The sequence below is a fragment of the Lissotriton helveticus genome, chromosome 1_1 (assembly GCF_964261635.1).
Source record: "Lissotriton helveticus chromosome 1_1, aLisHel1.1, whole genome shotgun sequence".
NCBI classification, from domain to species: Eukaryota; Metazoa; Chordata; class Amphibia; order Caudata; family Salamandridae; genus Lissotriton; species Lissotriton helveticus.
Genome location: NC_136057.1, coordinates 1,239,385,573 through 1,239,408,532, shown reverse-complemented (window position 1 = coordinate 1,239,408,532; position 22,960 = coordinate 1,239,385,573). Strand labels below are relative to the sequence as shown.

Below are 22,960 nucleotides of genomic sequence, written 5' to 3'. Positions count from 1 at the left end.
CAATTGAGGGAGGATAGGGGTGGGGCAGCATGGCCCACTAGAGCCGTAACAGCATTACATGCTTTAAGCTGTCATCATCCAAATTGATAACAAGTTTACCCTATGAGGAAAAAAACATAGAGCAAGTTGTAACGGGTTCTGGATAACTTATTTCAATCATGAGGTGGCTTTGATGAAGGAAAGATTCATTTCCAAAGGATATTCTCATGAAGTGGCATGTTCTGCTACATCTTGAGTATTATGGGAAAGTAAGGGGACTCTTATTAGAACCCCAGAAAAAGAAATGTATGACCAGCCCAAGTTTTCCTGATGGTTACTTCTAACCCCAGATTGTTCACATTGTGAATTGCCCCAGGCTAGATCAGTGCTCCTACTTGGGTAGTTGGTGTAGAGCAACCCCACTTCGGACGTGACAAGAAGAGCACCCCATATAAACACCACTAAGGTGTGCTGACATCAGTTCTTTCCTTTCTTTCTGGGAAAGACATCGCAGATCAATCGCTCTGTCCCTTCTTCACTCTGTAAAGAGATATTCTTTCTTCACAAAATTTCAGTATGCAGAGGAACATGTCATACCCTAAATCTCTTATAGAGACTGTTGCAAACTTAGTCTGTGACTTATATATTTCTCTGGTGCTTGGCTTTGAAGCACTTCTCCAAATCCAACTGTTACTGATTAATCTAAAAACCATCCATGTGGTACAGCCCCACAAGACTCCACACGTGTCCTACTGCAGATCAAAGTCAAGGGTGTGAATCCGCTCCTATTTCTGAAGTCGTTCCTGCAGCAGATCTTCACTGCAGACAATGTCTTTGGGTAAGTCAAAGAAGAAACATAAGAGGAAGTGGGACACAACCCCTGCCAGACACTCTCCAGAGAAGGCACCAGGGCATCATGAGGAGCCGATTCCAACCTTAGTCCTGATGCATTCCATCTGTCTCGGTCAATTGGCGACGTCACAGCAGGCCATGTTGTGCATCTTTGGCATGCTTCCGGCTCCCTCTTGCACGCGTTCAGACTCTAGGGATCCCCCATGGGCCTCCTGTTGGTTCCTGCCGGTGAATCTACCCTCGGTGCCACCTGTGCCCGTTGACCATAATTTAGATTTCGCACCAGCATTAGTTGGGTTTTTGGGTCCAGTGCTGATATCTATTTTGTCCCTCAAATGTCGATGCAGCCGGAGAAAAAGCCACAACCCATTGTGGTATCCAACTGCACGCCGACTTTATTTTGACCTCGGATGGCCCAGATCTTGATGTAGAGCAGCCAATTTCAACCCATCAGATGCAGCCACTATTCCACTGCTGTACAGTTACAGCCAACAGTTTGGCTCAGACTTTAACCAGTCACAAGATATGAAAGAGAAAACAGTAAAGGGAATAGGAAAGCGTTTGCCCCACCTTATGACGAGGCCAACAGGCACATGGACCTATAAGATACCCTTGGGTTGAACCCCTCCCTTGATACTGGGTTGATTTATCCCCTCTGGTCAAGCAATGTAGGAAAGTACATATTTCTCTAATGTGATTAGGAGGGCTGCAGAAGACTTTGACCTCCAACTTCTAGCTATGGAGTTAAAAACCAATGTGCTGATGAAGGTCCTTTAGCTTTCTAGGTACTGATTTAACTCCTCCTGCTCTTCAACGAGACCCTCACTGACACTCTGTTGGGCACTTGGTACTAAACCATGCTCTGGACCCTCTGTTAACTGGTAAGTTGCCTATTGCCATAAACCCGCTACTGATACCACTAATTTCTTAGCCCAGCTTCTGAGAGTTAAGTGGTGCAGACTGAGTGAATGGTAACGGTTTCTTGACTAGTCCTCCAGACACAGAGCCCAAAGAATATAAACCTTTGGCAAACTAATGTTTTCTTGAGCCAGCATAGCCTTGAGGTTAGTCAACACCAGTTTCCTCCTTGTATGCCACATCCATTAACTGTGCGACATGGTGATATCTTGCCAACAAACCCAGTAGACTTGCAAGCTTCTTTGGCCCAAGTCATTCAAGAAGGCAAGATGTGGTGAAGTTAGTCATCCACTCTGGCCTAGACACCAAGGAGTTTCTAACAAGGGCTATAGGAACAAGTGCAATCTTACACAACCCATGGATGAGATTCAGAGGTTCCACTAAGGATGTCCTGGCATTCTTAATGGACAATGAATTTGACAGCTCCCAACTGTTGTATGAAGAGGCCAACTTGGGCCTACAGCATTTGAAGGAATGCCGGGCCACGACACATTCAAGGCCACTAGTCCCAAAAACAGTTTTGCCCAATTTAGGGAATATGCCAGGGGGTTGGCTAACACACAGTGAAGTGTCCCTCTGCCTGCACAGCAGGCCTCCCAGCCCTTTCATGGTCGGGTCCATGGGCCCAACAGACAATGACCTGGCCCTTAGACAACAGCCTCAAAACCTCTTAAATGCTGCCTTTGTGGCACACAGCCATCCGGTTGGAGGTAGGGTAAACTACATTCTTAAGCAGTGACAAAATATGACATTCAACAGATGTCAGCCTTTCTTTTCGACCCAGACACTTGGCACCTATATCACAGCATGTTTCAGAGTGCACATCTTTCTTATGCCAGGAGGTGCAGGCTCTTTAGGCCATAGGGGCCATTAAGAGAGTACTGGACTCAAAAGTGGAGACTAGATGTTATTCCTGCTACTTCCTTTTACCAAAGAATGATGGAGGTTTTCCTCCTATTCTAGACCTTCACTTTCTCAATGCCTTCCTGCGCAAGGACATATTCAAGATGCTCAAGGTTCTATCTGCCCTGAATTACAGAGACTGGATTGCGATGTTGGCCATGTAAGATGCCTATTTTCACATCCCTGTCATCCGGCCACAGGTGTCACGACTGCAGGCTCCTCAGGATCAGGATGATGCTCAAAGGGGTCGACCTCCTAGTGTCTCTGCACTCTGCTTTTGTACTCTGTATGCTTCTAAGTTAGTCAATCAAGCGAGGGAAGTGAAAGGGTAGGAACCGCAGTGGAGGGGATACCTGTAACAAAAGGAGGAACACTTTAATACAGGCAATCTTCTCTCTACCCTCCTGTACTGTCTCACTAGATTGTAATACAGTACCTGGTAACTGATCAGGAGATGAACCCTTTCTTCTAGCTGAGATACTTCTCTCATGCACAACATTGATCTATGATTCAAGAAACAACCTGTTAATACTAGTGGACAACCTTTACAACCGTCATATATGTATTCACACTCAAAAGCATACATACCAGTCACTCCACTCCATAAACGGAATAACTCAAAGTCTCTTCAGCAATCACCTCCCTCAGGAATATAGTCTTCTCTAGCAAAGTGATGCTCCAAAAATGAGTAAAGAAGTAAGACAAAAGTCTGCTTCCCAATAATCTCACTGCGGAGATGTTCCCCAATGTATATGTTTTAACACAGGAGAAAAAGGATAAATAATAACAGGCAAAACCACCGGTAGCAGGACTCAGCGATATGGTGTTTTCATATCAGATCTTACCGGCTGCCGTAGATGTTCCAGAAACTCACTGTGACGTTGTGATTGTAACTGCGGCTCCGTGAGTTGCTCCACATTGAATAAAGTACGAAAATAGGACTAACGGGGCCAAACCGGGAGGGGGCAAATCCAGCGGCTCCCATCCTGTAGCAAAGAAGAACCCACGAACACAGGATCTGATCTTGATCGGGCGTGGAGGGGGCAAATCCAGCGGCTCCCAGCCCGTATTCAGGAATCACGAAAATACAGCGCCATTGCGCTAATGCGTTCTCGCTCAGCCGAGCGGAACGCGTACACCAGGCTCTTGTCCTGATCGGGCGTGGAGGGGGCAATCCAGCGTCTCCCAGCCTGTAGCAGGATTAAACAAAACACGGCGCAAATGCGCCAATGCATTCTTGCTCAGCCGAGCAAAACGCGGACTCCGTTCCTCCTTAACTCCGCATCCGCGGAGTCACTGGCAACGTAGGACTTCAAAGTGCTCCAACTCGCCTCCCCGGGGACAGGGCGTCCGCTGAACCGCATCAAACCAAAGGACTAGAATCACGTGCGAGGACCCTCGTGTCTCGCGAGACTATAAACATTTCCTGGACCTCCCAGAGCGTTGGCATTCTGGGAGTTGTAGTTCTCCCCAAAAGTCGATATTAGGCAGGCACGTATGTCAGACCCTGACAACAGTTGCTACTTGCGGTTCAAGGTGGGTCTCTAGCAATTACAGCATTTCGTGCTCCCTTTAGGGCTCACCAGTACCTCTCCGGTGTTCCTAAAGTAGATGATGGTGGTCGTCGTCTCTGCCCATATTCGAATGTCCGGGATCCCAGTCTTTCCCTACCTTGATGACTGGCTGTGGAAGATGTGCTAGCTGCAGTTTGTCGTGGATCATGGCGAACCTCTTGACATCATTGGGATTCGCACTCAATCTACCAAAGTCACACCTGAACACTTCACAGGCTCTCCCGTTCCTCTGAACAATCCTTGATATGGTAGACTTTTGGACCTTTCCTCTGGACTGACAAGTTTAGGACATTCGGGTTATGTTCCTGATTTTGTAGACTTTGTCTTGGATCTCAATAAGGATGGCTAAAGCTTCTTGACCTGTTGGCCTGCATACTGCTCATTGAACACGCCAGATGGCACATGTGAGCTACACTATGCAATCTGAATGCTAAGTGGGCCAGTACCAGGGGAACCTGTTGTACTCCATCCAGATGTCAGAGGGGACTGTAAACGATCTGCTGTGATCCCTGCTCAACTGCAATTGGACCAATGGCAGGCTCTCTCTGTCACTAAGAGTGGGCAGTGGTAACACAAGTATCACTACTGGAGTGGCTAGGCCATCTGAGAGAAGTTGAGATCAGAGGACTGTGGTCACCACATAAATGCTGCAGTTGCAGGCAATTCGCTTGGTGTTGAAGGTCTTCCCACCCAATCAAAGGGTAGCTGGTGCAGGTTCTCACAAACAATCCCATGCAATGTGGTATTGGAACAAGCAGGGTGGGATGGGGGCCTTGACCTCATGCCTGGCGGCTGTTCACCACTGAAACAGACTAAATAGTCTGGGCATTTCCCTGGTGGTGCACCACCTGGTAGAATCTTTAAACTCCAGAGTGGAAAAACTTAGCCAACACCACATGGCGGTTCCTGAGTGGCAGTCACACCTAAACGTGGTGTATTGCATCTTCCAGCAATAGAGAGAACTATGACTCGATCTTTTCAACCCACCTATAACGAACAATGTAAATTCTATTGTGTGCTGGAATACCCATGAAGCCTCTCCCTCAGACTCATTCTGCATGGAGTGGAGCACAGGACTCTTGTATGCTTTCCTGCTGCTACCTTTTTTAACCCCAATTTGGAAGAAGTTTAGGAATGACTGGGCCCAGGTCAACTTAGTGGCTCCAGACTGTGCCAGGAGTATGGCACCCGGACCTTCTAGGATTGAGCATCTGTCCTCTGACACAGCTGCCTCTTGGAAGGACGTTCTGTTGCAGGAGCAGAGCAGAGTCTTATGGCCAGACCTGCGCCAATCATACTGCCATGCATGGAGACTGAGTGGTAACAGTTAATCTCCTGTGACCTTGATATCATCACAGCAGCCAGGAGTCCTTCCATGAAATTGGTATGCCAAATGCTGGGATACGTTTGTGGCTTTGAGGGGTATTCACCAATGGGACCCCTTTCAGGCCAAACAGTTGGATATATTATCATTTGTTCTGTCTTTAGCCCACTAATGATTTGCTGTGGGCACTATTATAGGCACTTTATCAGCCTTTTGCATTTTCTAAAAACAGCTATCCTTGTTCAAATCACCGTGTCACACCAAGGGGCACTCCCCTGAATTACTAGGACTTAAGTGGAATCGAAGATCGTCCATCACTTCTTCCTGAGATTACACCTTATTAACAGAAGAGACTACAGACACCAATGAGTGACACATGGGGGGGTGATAGGTTGGGAGAGAGAGAGAGAGAGAGAGAGAGAGAGAGAGAACCTGATGGTTCTGTTGTTCCTGGATCTCCTATGGAAAGAATGAGTGGTGTTTGTTAATACTTTTGAGCATGACTCTTTAAGTTCTAGTGGAAAGACACACTCCTTCTGCCAAGAGAGGTAGTCTTTGAAAAAAGAACACATTCACTTTAGCCAACCATACATGAATGCTTTATAGTTTGCTTGACAAAAGCAAAAAGAACAGATTATAGATGAAATTCTGAACAAATCAAACATTCACCCCCAGTCACAGATCTGAGTTTAATTGATCATTTATTTGCTCACAACCTCACCCCAGTTTAGACCCAACCATATGCAAATCAGGTTTGATCCTGCTCCCCACAGGAACAGGCCCAAATTGCCAGGCCAGGTCCTCCCTGTACGGAATGCAAGCATGCTAGGGCCGGTTTCGGGATATCGCCCGTAATCAGCCAAGCTAGCCTGACTACGGTGGCATAGTGAGCAGGGATCCATGTTTGGGCATACCCTTCGACAAATGCAAAAAGAACAGATGATGGACGGAATGCTGACCAAATCAAACATTAACCCCCAGTCATGGATCTGGGTTAAATCCATAGTTTTTTGGGTCAGCAAACCATTGCAATTTGGGCCCAGCCATATGCAAAGCAGCCTTTGCACTTCCTTAACAGTGCAAACAAACTAAAGTGCATAGCATGCCTTCTGAATTAAACACTTCACAAAACATGCAAAGTAAAGAACATAGCGCAGTACATGGCACCTGACTGCTTGGAAAACGGTGACAACAATGGGTAACATATAGCACAGGCACAACGGGGTATAACACCTGTTGCGATGTGTTTCTTTAAAGATTTGCAACATATATTTCTGCCTAAGGCCTTTATATTGTCACAGTGAGACTTCAGTCTGGTTCTCGCTTTCCTCACCCATTTTGAACCAATGCACAGTTGTTCATTGCAACTCCTCAGATTATAAATGGTCTTTCTGGTTGCGATAACATCTTCACACCAACTAAGTGAGATCCAGGCCCTCTTAATCCAGCTTCCGAATATACCTTTTTTCTGGACAAAATTATGCTAAACTCTCAAGCAGCGTTCCTACCGAAGGTGGTAACACCTTTTAATGTCAACACTCACAACAATCTTTGCTCCGCATCATCCCTCGAAGGAAGAAGAATGACTCCATCATTTGGATCCCGAAAAAGCAGTGCACTAGTACATCTATCTTATAAAGGAACATTGGATGGATGATCAGCTCTTGGATTGCAAAGAAAGGCAAAGTGGCACTTGATATCGGTTAGGCAGCTACTGGAGCATCAAGGCACATGTTGACAAAACACTACTGCCTTGATAGTCGGGTCTGCCGGGATTGGCTTTTTGCCCATTTGGTCCTGCAAGACATTTTAGCCTGAGCCATTCCACAGACCCACCAACTAACGAGGTACCGCTTTGGCATCTATTCACAAGGGAGTTGATCTGTGGTTAGAAGTATCCATGAGAAGAACTAGTTACCTTACGATCTTTGTACTGAATATTCGATCCCACAGCAGGTTCTTCACCACCCTCCCACATCTCTGTTTCATGCCCCAGTTTGGGAACACGCACAGTGGTTATTCCAGTTTGCTCCTGCGCTCCACATCTAAGGTCATGGACAGGCTTCTGAAAATAAACTGATATCAGTGCACATGGGTGGCACTTATAAGCTGCTCTGTTTGCCACTTGTGCAGCACAGCGTAGTTTATGCAGAGTCACACATAGCCACCTGATGGCACAGAGGAGCACTGCTTTTTGCACTTTCCAGATCGGTTGTGGGGCCTGACTGAATTCACATTGTGATGAATCTGCAGTTAGAGAATGCAGACAATAGTTACGGAATGTAAGAAACTAGCCTATTTGAAACAAGCAAGCCATGAACACCACATTGTTATATTGAGTGGCACAGAGCAACAAAATATACAGCATGAACAAGACCGCAACTTATAAGCCGTTGGGTTGCAAGTGAATTTGACATGAAAATTGGTACCTATGCCAGATATGCAGACACACTACAACCTGTCAGCTGTTCCTGATGAGGTGTATCATGAAATTCTGCTTTTCACCCGCTCTTCTTGGTTTGGTGTTGGTGAAATGGTATACCAGTCTTCAAATCAGATCTGGGTGAGCGTAGTCAGATTGCCAAGATGTAGCTCCTCCTCTCACCCCATTAAAGCATCTTTTGGTGTTTCTCAAGGCTCGGTTCTTGTATCTCTCTAGTCATTTATACTGTGAATCTCCTCCTAAGGTCTCTTGGCATATTATACCAGGGCTATGAAGATGATATGTACATCTACGTAAAATTAAACAATACTTGTCCCTTATTTATGTCAATACTGGAAAGGATATTGTTGTAAAGTCTTATTTTCATTGTGCGGTCAATACTGCGAAGCTGTCTCTTATTGTTCTCCCCCTCCCTCATTGTTACCTCCCGTGGTTTAACCCTTAGCTTGCTCTTATATGCAGGCCAATGTTCCATTGTCTTTTGAGGGTGATAAATGTTGGCTGCCTGTGTTGCCGTCGTGGCATGTGGAGGCTGTTGTTGGAATAAAGCAGTAAACTCATTACCGTCTCCGACGTCTTCAATTTTAACACTTGCCACGATCAGCTGATCGGGGACAGTGAGACAGTTTCCTCCCCGGAATCCTGAATACAGTGACTTCAGTCTTCTGATCCACATGTGCGGCCTACTATCCATGGATTGTTTATACTAAGGTGAGGGGCGGAGGGGAAGCAGCATGAGCAGATCATTAAGCCACGGCAGAGAGATTTCGCGCAATAAACAGACCACGCTGATGTCTTTAAGCGTAAACTGCCATTTATTAGGACCAGGCTGCACAGCATAATCAACAACCAAATAACAATTAACCAACAACAACCCCCCAACATCAACTCTTCCTCCATACACTCCCTTCACCCACTCCTGACTCACCTTTCATTCCACTCCATGACCCATTCTGTTCTTCATCCATTTCTTCAGATCATTCTCCCCAGTAGAAACTGGCATTACACTCATGCCTCCAGTCCCCCACCATCCTTCACTCTTCTCCCCCCCGAGAATGGGTGAACCCACTAGTGACTCCCCCACCCCTCCCAAGTACCGCCAAACAGGGAACCCCCTTTAGGGCGGTTACCTGCCCCCCCCGGGTCCTACTGTGCATCTTTCGTCCACACCACTCAAGCCTTACGGTGACACCATATAGCCTCGTTCCACAACTTGCTTACAACATCTCTCATCTCCAGCATGTAATAAGCGTTCCCCATTGTCGAAAGATGCACATCGTCATCCCTAAAGAGTAGTGGTTCCTCCAGTCGCAGTCCAGGATGAGCAATCACTTTAATGTCCTTCTCCTCACAGAAAACCCTCATTGCTCTGTTTAGCTTCCGTTGTGTCTTTTCCACAGCCCCATGTTTAATCGCCCCCCTCCAAACTCTCCTAGGGACAAATTCCATCCAGGCAATGCATGTCCCAGCCAGTCTTTGCTTTAGCACCTCCAAGTCTCTCTGCATCAGCTGTAAGAGCGCCAAACCCGACTGCCAAATTAAATCGTTCCCACCAAAATTAATTATCAACAGATCAGGGCATCCTTTCTGAGGGTCCATCTTCGCGACCCAGGGCAATAGTGCCCCCCATCGCATCCCCCCTTCCCCCCCAATGCACCTCATGCTGTTGTCCTTTGAGTATCAGGTTACGGCCGCACACCTGATGTTCTGCATACTTGGAGACCCAGTGTACGAACGAATGCCCCACAATCCACGTGACCATCTTGGCCCCAGGGCCACCCACGCAACCTACGATGAGAAAAAGGCATTAGTAACACATCTTTACACACGTCACCCCTATCCCTCACCACCCCATTGCAATTAACGCCAAGCTCAAACACCTTATTTACGGACATAACGCTCACAGCACCTAGACTTCCAATCTGCTGAATCCTATCCCAAGACCATCCCAACCTGGCTGCCGCCGTTACTGCCCCAATGTGAAACACATGCATCCCAAAGCCTGCCGGGTTCAAACCCAGTCGTCTCAATGCCATGCGCGGAAACGCCAACAACTGTGCCACCGTCACCCTTGCCCCAGACGCATGACAAAAAATGTCTCCACTCGTTGCCCCTGGGGTTTGCATAAAGTCCTGCCATTCCGCCACCGGGCACACGCACCCACAACCATTCTCACACAACCAAACCCACTTTCCCCTCCCCAACTGATCCATCTTAGACTGCTCCAACCAAATCCCCAGACAACCCGCATCCAATCTGATCTCCTCGTATCTCCTACTGCACACCGCCTTCGTCCCCAACAACTCAGAGACCCGAAAGGCCCCAAAAAACATCCATACCATGCACAAACGGAAAACCTGAACCTCAAAACCATCATAACAACACAGCGGCAAAACCTCAACCAATCTGACCAGCAAGTCAAACGTAATTGCCTCCCTCAACACCCCTCCCCCTTCTCTCAGTGCCCCAACCTCAGAGTACCCTACCTATAATCACATATTTCGTAGGGTCTAAATCAAAAAACAAACTACAGTAAAAGGACATCCTCACCAACTTTCCCGGAATCGTCGCAGAAGACAGCACCTTGTTAATGCAATACAAACTGCAACACTCCTTGTTCCACAGACGAACGATCTCCAAAATCAGCATCCCCACACCTTCCCATAAAGGATCCAAACTCAGCCCACAACAGTCTGTAGGGCCGTCTTGTGGTATCGGCTATAGAGTTCTCCACCAGGCCTAACACCCTCACTCCCCCAAGGCCCAGATGCCGTCCGGCAGCTCGGTCTTGAACTGATCAGCTCCATGTGCCAATCGCTGTAACCGCTGCCACTGCGAACGAGACAAAGCATCAGCAATGTCATTGTACACCCCAGGGACATACTTGGCTCGAAAAACCACGTTCAATCTCAGACATTTCAGCAGGAAACTCCTCAACAAGCGCAGCACTCTCTGGTCTCTTGCCCTCTGTCTGTTGACCTACCCGACCACGGTCATGTTGTCCACATGGGACAGCACTGACCTGTTCTGAAACTCGGACCCCCACACCTCCAGTGCCACCAACAAGGAAAAGAATTCCAGAAACGCAATGCTCCTCCCCTACTTCACCCAATGTGCCGGCCATTCCTCAGCGCACCACCTGCCATCCCAGAAGATCCCAAAACCTGCTGCCCCGGCTGCATCAGAGTAAATTTGTACTTGCCAAACTATCCTTTCGTCCTCAAAATCCAGGGACACCCCATTGAAATCAGTCAAAAACATCAGCCATGTCCTCAATTCTGCCCGGACCCCCATGGAAATTCGGACCCTGTGGTGTGGTAAAATTGCCCCCTACATGACCATGCCGAGCCATCTGCAGAATGTCCGACCAGCCCTCACTACCCTGCATGTGAAGTTCAGAAAACCCAGCAGTTGTTGCACCACCCTCAACGCAATCCTCTTTTCTCCAATGGTCCACAGGAGGCACGCCTGTATCTGACACTTTCACGTCAGGGACTCGAGCTATCCATTGAATGGAGTACAGCTCAATTCCCAGGAATGTAAGGCTGCAGCAAGGCCCAGCCGTTTTCTCGGGTGCCAAGGAGACTCCAAAACGCTGTGACATCTCCTAGAATTGTGACAGAGCCCTGCCACAATCCCCAGAATGGGCCTTCCCCAGGAAGAGGAAGTTGTCCAGATAGTGAGTAACCTCCAGATTTCCGCTGATCTGTGTAAAAGCCCACTGCAAGAATGTGCTAAACATCTCGAACAGCGTGCAGGAAATTGCACACCCCATGGGCAAAACCTTGGTCCCCTCAAACTACATCCCCAGTAGAGAGAAGTCAGCGGGATGTATCGGCAGCAGGCGGAAAGCATATTTAACATCACACTTCGCCAGTTCCACCCCCGGCCGACACGCCCTCACCAGTCGGATCGCATCATCTACCGATGCATAGAGCACCCTTGAGTCTGCTTCTGCAATGAAATCATTCACAGACTGCCCCTGCGGCCATGAGAGGTTATGGATCATGCAAAACTCACGCCTTTCTTTCTTCGGCACCACTCCCAATGGGAAACGATCAAATCGTCAATTGGCCAGTCAACAAATGGGCCCGCTATCCCGCCTTCGTCTACCTCCTTCTGCAATTTGGCCGCCACCACTCTTTGCAATTCCTTGGCCGATATCAGATTGTTCGCCCATCTCCGCCCCCTAGGTCCCTGATAGACCACTCGAAAACCCTCTGTGAAACCCCACTGAATCTTCAACGACGCCTCTCTGTCAGGGTAACACGAGAGCCGCTGGGCCATCGCCAGCACCGTAACCGGTGTAGGCGCCCTTCTGTCCAGTCTGTCCCCTTCCCCTAAAGTTTAGCCACTGCTCTGAAGATGTGACCAAGGTAAAGCATTGTGTAAGGTTATGCTGTCCTCCACAATTGGAGCACTCGTGTTTGAACTTGCAGGGGTACCGGGAGCAATATCCCCTGTTGTAGCTCCAGCACGCACATGTTGTGTTGGTGCCGGGCTTAGCTGGCTGACCTGTGTCTCCTGTATGTGCGGTAGACCCTCCCGGCCCAGAATGGCTGGGCTGCGGCAGAAAGGATCGGTAAGTGACCGGCAAAATGTGTGCGTGGATACCAACGAATGCATCAATGCCATCCACTGTATCCACAACTCCTAATCGATCTCCTCCCACGGCTTGTCTGGGTTCACACTGACCCGGGCCCCAAACTCCTCATCATAGCTCAGCCAAGCAAATCCTCCAAATTGCAACTGGGCTTTCCTTATAATACACATATACTTCAAGAGTGGTATAGCCCTGTCCAGGTGTTTCTCGCAATAAATACTTGCGTAAATGAGAAACATCGACGTCCAATTTTCCATGTTCACCGGCACCCTGGGTCTTCTAGTCAGTTTCCATTCCTCCTCTTTAGAGCCCTCTTTTGCCTGTACCTCCCTGTGTAACAACTTAAACACGTCCACGTATACGTGTTTCCAGATTCTGTTCTTAATCTTGTCAGATAAGTGCAAGCCCAGAGGCATAGCCAACCCCATATACGGCAGCTTTTTCTGGTGTTTGTCTTCACCCTTCTCATCCTTGTCCTCCTTCCCTTCTGTCTTGTCAGTCTGGACCCCTGCTGTTGACGCAGCCTTACCTGCCCCTTCAGTGTTAGTACTCCCACTGGAACCACCCAGAGTCAGTCCTTCCACAACCCTCACTGACCCATCGCCCACGCCTACCAACCTGCAAGCTTCTTCCTCCCCCCCCTTCGGTCCCTTGTCCCAAGCTGACCACCATGCCCCCTCACCTGTCAAGGTCGGCTGTGACTCCCCCGACCGTCCTTTAGAACTGCTGGCTTTGGTGGCTTCCGATTTCACCTTGCCCTTCTTCGTCTGTGAGCTCTGTAAAACACCAAGACCACTGTTGCTCTTCACCCCCCGTCCTCTTTGTCATCCCTCACCTCCCCGTCCTCCAGCTCATCACTCTCCGTACTATAATCCAACTCAGGCTCATCCTCTACAGGCTTCCACAGCACCTCACGCACCGCTCTCTTCACACCCTTACTTCTTTTCACACCATCACCGCTCCCCCGCTCCACACACGATGCCGTTGCCCGCTCCCACGCTGGAGGGAAAGCCGCCATGGACCCCCCTGCTGCTTCAAGCCGGCGTCCCGAGGCTGTCTTGCGCCCCGCCGTGCCACCCACCCCTCTGCCGACCTCCACCAACTGGGATCCCCCCTACCCCCCAGGTCGCTCAAACCTGGGCGGGCTCTGGCACCGTCGGGCCTCAACGCCACCCTGGCTGTCCCTGTAAGCAGCTGCGACCCCACTGTGCTACCTGCCCACTCCCACCTGGCCTTTTCCGCTCTCTCCCTGTCCTCCTGTTCCGCCCACCGTTCTTATGAGGTGGGAGTGGGTGGCCCCACTGCCTCCTCATTCCAGACCACCCCTCCTCTGACCGCCTCCAGCTCAGCCAGCGCGCCTCCGATTCCTCAACCAAAAGGCGCTCTTCCCTGATCCTGTCCACTAGATTCATGGTCTCCCACCTGGGGGGGAAGTGGGGGCAATACCCCCATGGCCCCACGCCCTGCATGTGCACCCACAGCGCCCCACTACCCAAATGACTGGTGCTCCCCCTCCCCCCAACCTCCAAAACTGCCTTGTGGCCCACTACAGCACTCCCCACCTGTACAGGAGTGCTGGAGCGCGATCCCCTGGAGAGGTCAGTGGGAGCTTCTTCCCGCTGGCCCCCGGCCTCCTCGCAAGCCGCCACCTGCATGCCGCACTCCGTTGCCTTCACGCCGCACCAGGCCCCACCGACCAGTGGGCCCCACTGCGAACCGCTGCTTCCCTCCCTAACCTGGGCCCTACTCCTAACTACCCTGCCTTTTCTAACTTCTCCCACCCGACGATGCCAGAATGCAGGAAGAGGAAGTCGCCTTCCTCCCCTGCACTCTTATACCCACCCACAAACCACACCTCTTGACCCCCAGCCTGGCCCTCCCAGCGCGAAAGACCCCGGGGGAAGACTAGTCTGCGACTTTGCTTCCCCCGGAGGCCATCATTTTAACTTTTATCCGGCCCAGCATGTGTTTTTAGCAACCATCAGAGGGCGCTGATGGTCCGCCGCATATGTATTAATTCTGCAATTTGTCATGAGATTTCTCACGCTTAATAGCCTGTCACGCTGATGGGCACAGCTGTTAAAATACATTAAAACACAGTGGATAGTCCGAGGGTGGTGGCAGCTCCCTGTTCTCCTGCTTGTGTGGTGAAGCAGACTGCGAGTTATTCTGTGCTGTCGATTACTCTTCTGCCCACATTTCCTACCTGCTAGCTGCTTTTACCCCGTTCACACTTTTATATCTTTTTATTACTGTGCGCTTTCTGGCAAACTATTATTTCTTCTCTCACACTTACCTCTGCAAGTAGTGTGCTCCCCCTGCCCCGGTCCACCGTGGCTCTTTGTGCCGTTTGTTGTGGAGAGCAGGGCGCCATCTTGTTTGAGTCCCGGAGCCCTTGCAGGACCGTAGGCAGCGACTAGCTGGGGGAGGGGCTTGCGCATAAATCGCACGTCAGCCCGGATGCGCAGCGGAAGCGCTCAGCGGGCGCGCCAAAGGCAAGCCCGTCTGCGCCCATCCGCACCCAGCTGGGACCAGGGGCCAGTTATAATGCCCATTTGATCACTTATACATCATCTGAGCTTCACAATTTACAGTGCAATTGGTCCATCAGCTCCAGTGTCAGGATAGCCGCCAAGAAAGAAGGGATTCTGCTCCCCAGAGACCGATCTCCTAAGTGCCGCACTCAGTGTTTTGGGCAGGGCCCCCCTTTCCCCCACAAGGACTCTCCAGTACCTACCAATCCCAATTCCCAGGTAGCAGGACCTCTTGTCATCACCTACTTAAATACGCGCTCTATGGTGAAGCACCAGCTCGCAATCTTTCAGCTGCTTGATGCCGACAAACCTGACATCCTTCTTCTGTTGGAAACCTGGCTCACGGCTGACTCTGTTCCTAATATCCTTGCAGCAATACCTACTGGCTACTACAAACTCCAAGCAAATAGGGTGTCGGGTAAGCCAGGGGGCGGAGTGGCACAAATTTACCACCTTAGAGATCAGCCTACCTCATTTTGATGGTCTTATCTTAAAACTCGATTCTTCCAAGTTTTCTTTTATCTGTGCTCTTTTTTTATCGACCCCCTGATCATATGCCTTTGTTCCCTCAACTTCTTGGCGAATTAATTTCTCAGTTAGTTATCAATCATGCCAGGATTATTATCCTTGGCGATTTCAATTACTGGCCCTCTGATACTGATACTCACGAGAGTGCCACTTTGGTTGAGTTCACGGACTCCCTAGTAGGCATGAACTTTACCCAACATGTACACAAGGCTACCCACACCAAGGGGCACACTCTGGACCAAGTCTGGACCTCTAACATAGAAATCACACTCCCCTTAGTTTCTCCCTGAACTTGGTCTGATCATTATCTTATTTCCTTTGCAATGGCCTATACTCCCTCCACCATGCCGCCCTTGGCAGGTAACTTCTTGGCCAGAAACTGGAAACGGGCTAATATGGGGGAATTCCACGCACTCCTAGCAGCCACCTCTCCCGACGAACAGGCCCCCATCTCTTTTCAGGCTTTTAACCTTGATCATTGGCTAGAATCAGCCAGTGATAAGGTTGCCCCTCTGAAAAAAATCAAGCTTAATCGCCCCACGACGCTCAACGCTGGCTTTCTGACGATTTAAAAAAGAAAAAACTGGCGCTTAGACATGCAGAGCGCCGTTGGTGGCAAGCCTATGCATCCGAGGAGAGAGCGGCATATGTAGCCCTGTTAAAAAATTATAAAGACTCCATTCTTCAGACTAAATCTGCTTATTGTTCTCTAAAAATCACCAATTCTTCCACAAAGGCTAAAGACATTTTCTCAATTGTCGATGAGCTTACACAACCTGATAGGGTGACTGTTAAATCTGCTCCCTCACAAACACTATGTGATTCATTGAACTCATTTTTCATTGACAAAATTATCTCCATTTAGAACAATATCCCTATCCCCACTTCCCCTACTACCCTCCCTATACCCTGTAAAAACCCCTTTACGCTTGATCAAATTCCCCTGATTACTAGAGAAGAGTTCATGATCCTTCTGAATAAAGTGGGTTCTGGCTCTCCCAATGACTGTTGCCCTCCCCACATTCTGAAAGAGGCCTTTCTTACCTGCCCTGACCCGCCGCTCTCACTCCTTAACAATTCCCTTAAATCAGGCATTGTTCCCGATACCTTTAAATGCGCAGTAGTTGTTCCTATATCGAAAAAACCCAATGCAGATCCTTCGGTGTTGAGCAACTTCCGTCCTATTTCTTTGCTCCCTTACCTCAGTAAAATATTAGAGGCTCATGTCACGAATTGCCTCAGCTCATTTATTGAGCATTCCCAGTTTCTTGACCCCCGGCAGGCGGGTTTTAGGCCAGCACACTCGACGGAGTCTGTCATTATGGCAGTCATGGATGAGCTCAGGAGAGGAGCCGATAAAAAAATTACCCAGGCGCTGGTGCTTCTGGATTTATCAAAGCCTTTTGACACGGTCGATCATGAACTTCTGATCGACCGTGCCAGCAATGCCGGCATTCAGGGCTTGGCCCTCAAGTGGATCACATCCTTTCTATACAGGCACTTCCAGGCAGTCCGGCTGGCCAACTTCTCGGCAGGGAAAGCAAAACTGACCTGTGGGGTCCCTCAGGGCTCTGCTCTATCACCCCTCCTATTTAACTTATATATGCAACCCTTGATTGTGTCTTTACGTAATAGCCCAGCCATAATCTTCAATTACGCCGACGATCTCCAGTTGATATTCAACATAGACTCCTCCAATATTTCCATCAGTAATTTCCAATCCACCATGATCTCTATTAGTGAATGGATGTATTTTAGCCAATTACAACTTAACCCTGATAAAACAGAGCTTGTTTTAACTGGAGGGTCCTCCAACCCTTGGAATTCCAGTTTCTGGCCTTCACCTCGGGGCACTCCTCCCTGCCCAGCAGACTCTGTAAAAAGCCTTGGAGTCATCATCTGTAGCGACTTGTCATTTAAGCCACAAATCAATGCTGTAGTCTCTTCCTGCTTCTTCCATCTTTGTAGAATTCGGAAGATCTGTAGGTTCTTGACCACGAAGGAACTCACTCTTGTCATCCTGGCCCTGGTCACCTCCCGCATTGACTATGCGAATGCCCTTTATGTTGGCATTCCAGCATACCAGCTTCATCGCCTACAGCTCGTACAAAATCAGGCAGCTAGGCTCATTTTTCATCAACCTAAGCACCAACATGTCAGCCCCCTGATGAAGAGCCTTCATTGGCTCCCGGTAGCCAAACGCTGTGTATTTAAATTAGGCTGTGTTATCTTCAAAGCCCTTGCTGGTCAAGGCCCTGTTTTTATCTCTTCCAGGATCCAACGTTATGTTCCCTCACATGAACTCCGCTCCTTTCACCTCAACCTGCTCATTACTTCTACTTTCAAACGAAAAAAGCATGGTGGTCTTAGGTTTTCTTTTCTGGCCCCCCGCTTTTGGAACTCTCTTCCGAATGAGCTTAGATCAGTAACGTGCTATATTCAATTCAGAACTCTCCTGAAAACTTTCTTGTTCTTACAAGCCTATGAACAATGTTTCTGGGACTCTTTCTGCTGCAGTCTTCCCGCCCCTAGCGCCATGAAACCGCTTGGTGTAAGTGCGCTTTAAAAATAATTTTAACATAACACATAACATAGTCCTGGCGCACACGCTCATTTTATGTGAAGAAAAATTTGACCAGGGTGTGTCACACTCTTACCTCGCACAGATAAATACATTTTGGTTCCAATCCTGTCACGCTGATCGGCACAGCAGTATGAGGGAATTGTACAGTTATGCATTATATTTGCTGTTTCAAGCAGGGCTGTTCATATGTCTAGCCCTGAACTGCGCGGATCGGCGCAGCCTTAACTTGTATCTGTCATTATTTCAAAGTGCTGTTTTCCAGTCCACTTGAGTGTACTTGTTGAGCCTCACGCTGACTGGCACATCTGTTACTATTTATCCACAAGGTTTGTATGCAAGTATTGTATGCAATAAGTGTTGCTTACCTCATATTTAAACCCCACTGCTATACTTGTCCTTCGGTGTGACAGGAAGGTCTCAAGGCTTGGTACACTCCCTCTTGTCAACAATACAGAAAGCGTACCACAAGGAAGTGCTTTCTTTTTTTGTTGTTGGTTTACAGATCTTCAGTTTGTCATTCTTATGCTTCAACGATTATGGCAGCTACTAACTCGAATCAACCTCCCCCTTTTCTTGATGAGATTGGGAAACCAATTACAGCATGGAAAGACTAGTAGAAACTATTTATTTCTTACCTCATTGCTATCGGTGGTAAGAAATTCTCACCTTTGAGGAAACAACATATCCTTTTACATAATATTGGTATTCAAGGGAGGAAAGTGTGTGAGAAATTAGTTGACTCTGAAAGTGATTTGGAAGGGGAAGACTTCCAAGAGAATTTTTATACATGAACCCTACGGAAATTGGAGAGGCACTTTGGACAAAAAGTAAACGTGGTACTAGAAAGACATAAATTGTTTTGCAGAGCACAAGGAAAAATGGAAAAGGTAACGTCATGCTTTGCAGTTTTGAGCGCTCTAGCGAACCGTTGTGAGTTTGGCACATTGTGTGACTCTCTAATTAGGGACCAGCTTGTCTGCTTTACTAACAATCCTAAAATACAAGAGAAGATGTTAACAGGTAACCCAGACTTGAAGGTAGAGGTTGAAAGTGCTAAAAGTATTGAGCACACAGCAGAATGTATAAAGGCAATGAAACAAAGTAATGTGGGTGAGAATGTGCATATGGTGAAAAGTAAACCTAGGGCAGATTTAGCAGATGGCAATGGGGGACGTGGAAAACAAAACAATTGAACCCTCCAGTAAGAAATATACTGATGACAAGAAAGGTGAAAGGCTGAAATGTTTTTGTTGTGGGAATTGCGACTACCTGGGCAACAACCCAAATTGTCCAGCACAGTCCAATGTGGGCAAGAAGTGTAACAAAAGGGGACATTATGCTAGACTGTGTAGAAATATGTGTGGAAAGGAGGAATAATCATTATATTGAAAATGCTGTTGAGGAAGGTGACAATACCTATGTATTGCAGATTAACAAAGACCCATCAAGCATGGTAAATAGTTATCCTAAGTCAGTGGTTCCCAAACTTTTTCAACCCATGGCTCCCTTGGTTTATTGATCGTTGGCCGTGGCTCTCTATTATTATGCGACATTTTTTAGTGACCGGGCAGAGGCCCTTCAGGTGAGCTGCAGAGTTTCTAAGGCGTCTCTAGACCATCACAGTGATCTAGACACTGCCTTAGTAAAACTGGCTTTATATAATTAAGTAGTTAAATATAGCATAGCTGCTAAGTTTTCTGTGAACGTAAAAGACATTTCTATGTTTCTAGGGTACTTCTTATGTGTCACACTACAAATGTGCAACACATTATAGTGAGTAAAATGAAGCAGTTATGTTTATTTAATTATATAAAGCCAGTTTTACTAAGGCAGTGTCTAGATCACTGTGATGGTCTAGAGACGCCTTAGAAACTCTGCAGCGCTCCTGAAGGGCCTCTGTCCGGTCACTAGCCAATGCCTTTTTTAGCATGCTCGATGCCCATAGCAGCTATTGTGGCAGCGTGTTCTTCCTACCTACTGTGTACCCCTCTGCTAGTGAAAGATTTTAGACTGGGACTGAACGTGTTGAATGACAGTCACTACCTTCCCACAATACACATGATGATCGGCAGGAATGATTGGCTGCAGTGATGGGACCTGGCATGTGCGGGTGGGCACCATTCTCCTGCACTTGCAGTGGCTCAGGGTCTCTGTTTAGGAGTACCTGAAGCTCCAGGGGGCAGATTTACAAGCCCCTTGCGCCACTTTTGCGTCACTTTTCCCATGTTATGAGTGACGCAAAAGTGGCGCAAGGGGCTTGTAAATCTGCCCCCAAATGCTTTCAAAGGCGAGCCTCGAAAATAAATGGGCTGGTTTTGCTCCTGGATGTAGGCAGGCCTAAGGCCTGATTCAGAGCTGAACTTCAATGCAAGAATGAATACCACCCAAAACCAGGGGGCAATAGGCCTTTGACACCAAGCCCCACCATACAGTGAAAGAATCTCAATGGGTAACCCTGCATTCCCCCAGATTGAGCACTTCTACGAGAAACCAGAGGACTTGCCTCTAGCACAAAGCTTCAAACCAGGCGCCAGACTGCTTGAGTGCAGGAGCACTTATCCAGCACTCTGCAGTGACCAAGGCTGTAATACAGGACTAGATAAATCTCTGTCAAATATATTGACAGAATTGCGTGAGTGAGACCTTAACCTTCCCTCCTTTGTTGTTACAGACAGGAAACTTTTGATATCCTTCCCTTAATTTCTCTTTGTGCTTTAGACACTCTCCCAAAATTCGCTTCCCACCTTCCTCCCTTCTCTCTCTCCCTATCCTGTCCCATTCTCTCCTGTTCACGCCAGGTTTCCGCTCACCATAATCTTTCCACTCTGCTTTTCCTCGCATTTGGGTGCTGGCTTTTTAAGCAGGAAATGCGAGAAATATAGTACGTTCTGACCTCTCAATAATGAACGCTCTGCTGCTATCTGGTGGACAGAGGTTTTATGCTTTTGCTAAATAACTGCACATTGCAAAGATGTTACCTTCAATTTATGACGAATTGGAAAATGTGAAACCTTTAAAACGCGGTGCCCCTGGCTACTCTGGAGGGCGCACCAGGGCGCTGCGGCGCACAGATTGGGAACCACTGTCCTAAGTGTAAACTTTTGCTTGATGGGATTGAATCCAATGTGTTTGTTTACTAATCTTATTACCAATGTCTCTCTGTTTGTAGTGTTAAAGGGGAGATTTCCAGGAACAAAGATGTCACCTAATTGGTTGGGATGGGGTGAACCCAAGTGGGTGAGCCGAGCTGATATGAACAGGCTTAGAGAATGGCAACACATTTTTTTCAAAATGAGGTACGATATCAGACCTGGTACTAAAGTTGGAAAGTCTAAGGTGGGGATGTGATTTTGGTTAAGTTACCTGTTCCCTCCCCAGGGAGCTCTGAAGAAAGTTTTCAAGCCAATGAAAGTGGTGGAAGTGGGAAAAGAATTGGTCATTCTGGATGATGGCAGAACATGGAGCATGAATAGGTTGTATTTGTGTCATCCCTTCCAGGTTAATGACAAACTTTTCAGATGGAAGTTCCAGCACAAAGGAATGTCATAGGAGTGCAAGATTGTGTTATGTTAAACAGCACTTGTATCGTGGACAGCTACTCCAAGGAGTGTCCCGGCTCATGCCTTGCAGGTGGTTAGACGAGAAACAGTGAACTATTTAAAAAGTAGGGTCTTCAGTCTCTCTCTGAAATCCAGGCTACGGTCCCCATCTGTGAGAGGGAGCTGCCACCGGTCTTCTGCTTGTGAAACCTGGGGACGCATGCCATAAGCTTGGTAGTGGAACATAGCTGCCTAGCAGGAGCATAGAGGCTGAATCTTGCTCTCAGATAGGCCGAACAATGACTATAGAGGGCGGGGTGAACAATTACCAGAGATTTAAACTTTGCGCTCTCTTTTACTAGCAACCAGCAGAGGCCACAAAGGTGCTGCCTAATGCTTACCCTCTTATGGAGGTTCAATAGTAGTCTGGCTGTTGCATTCTGAATAACCTGAAGTTTATTTAAGAGGTAGCCAGGCAGACCAACATACAATGCAGTGACATAATCAATACGGGATGTGATCAAGGCTTGGGTGACAGTTTTCCTTGCAGTAATGGGGAGCAGCTGTAAGATTTTTTTCACTGCCTTCAAGATACCAAAACATATTCCCGATAGTTTTTTAATCTGAGGGCCAAAGCACGATCTTTCATTGAACCAGAACCCCAAGTTCTTAGTAGGACCCCCGTGGGTTGAAGGCAGGGGAAATTCGTCAGGCCAAAAGGAGCACCAAAAATGTGGAGGGAAGTTACCAAAAAGGAGGATCTCTGTCTTGCCCTCATTACATTTCAATTGGGCTAGCTCTAGCCATTGAAAGATTGCGGTCAGGCAGGTTTTTGTATTGATACAGCTGGTCTCACTTTTATTCCAGGAAAAATGGAGCGGAGTATCATCAGCGTAACAGGTGACTTTGGCTCCAAGTTTATCCAGTAGCTTAATCAGGGGGGAGACATAGATGTTTAAAAAAAACAGGAGACTCAATACAGAGCCCTAAGTAACCCCCGTAATCAGATTCTGGGGTGCAGCCACAAAGGGCGGGATCTAGATTTGCTGTGCTCCATCCTTCAGATAGGATCAAAGCCATTTCCAGGCTGACCCTACCATGCTGAATTCCCGAAGGCAGGGCCAGGAGCAGGACATGCAGTACATGCAGGACAGTATCGAACATGTCTAAAAGGATCAA

General features: G+C 48.0%; 1 pseudogene; it reads right to left on the bottom strand.

Moving 5' to 3' along the window:
- Positions 1-37: 37 nt before the first annotated feature.
- LOC144763759 (uncharacterized) overlaps positions 38-22,960 on the bottom strand; it is a 94,123-nt pseudogene continuing 71,200 nt past the window's right edge.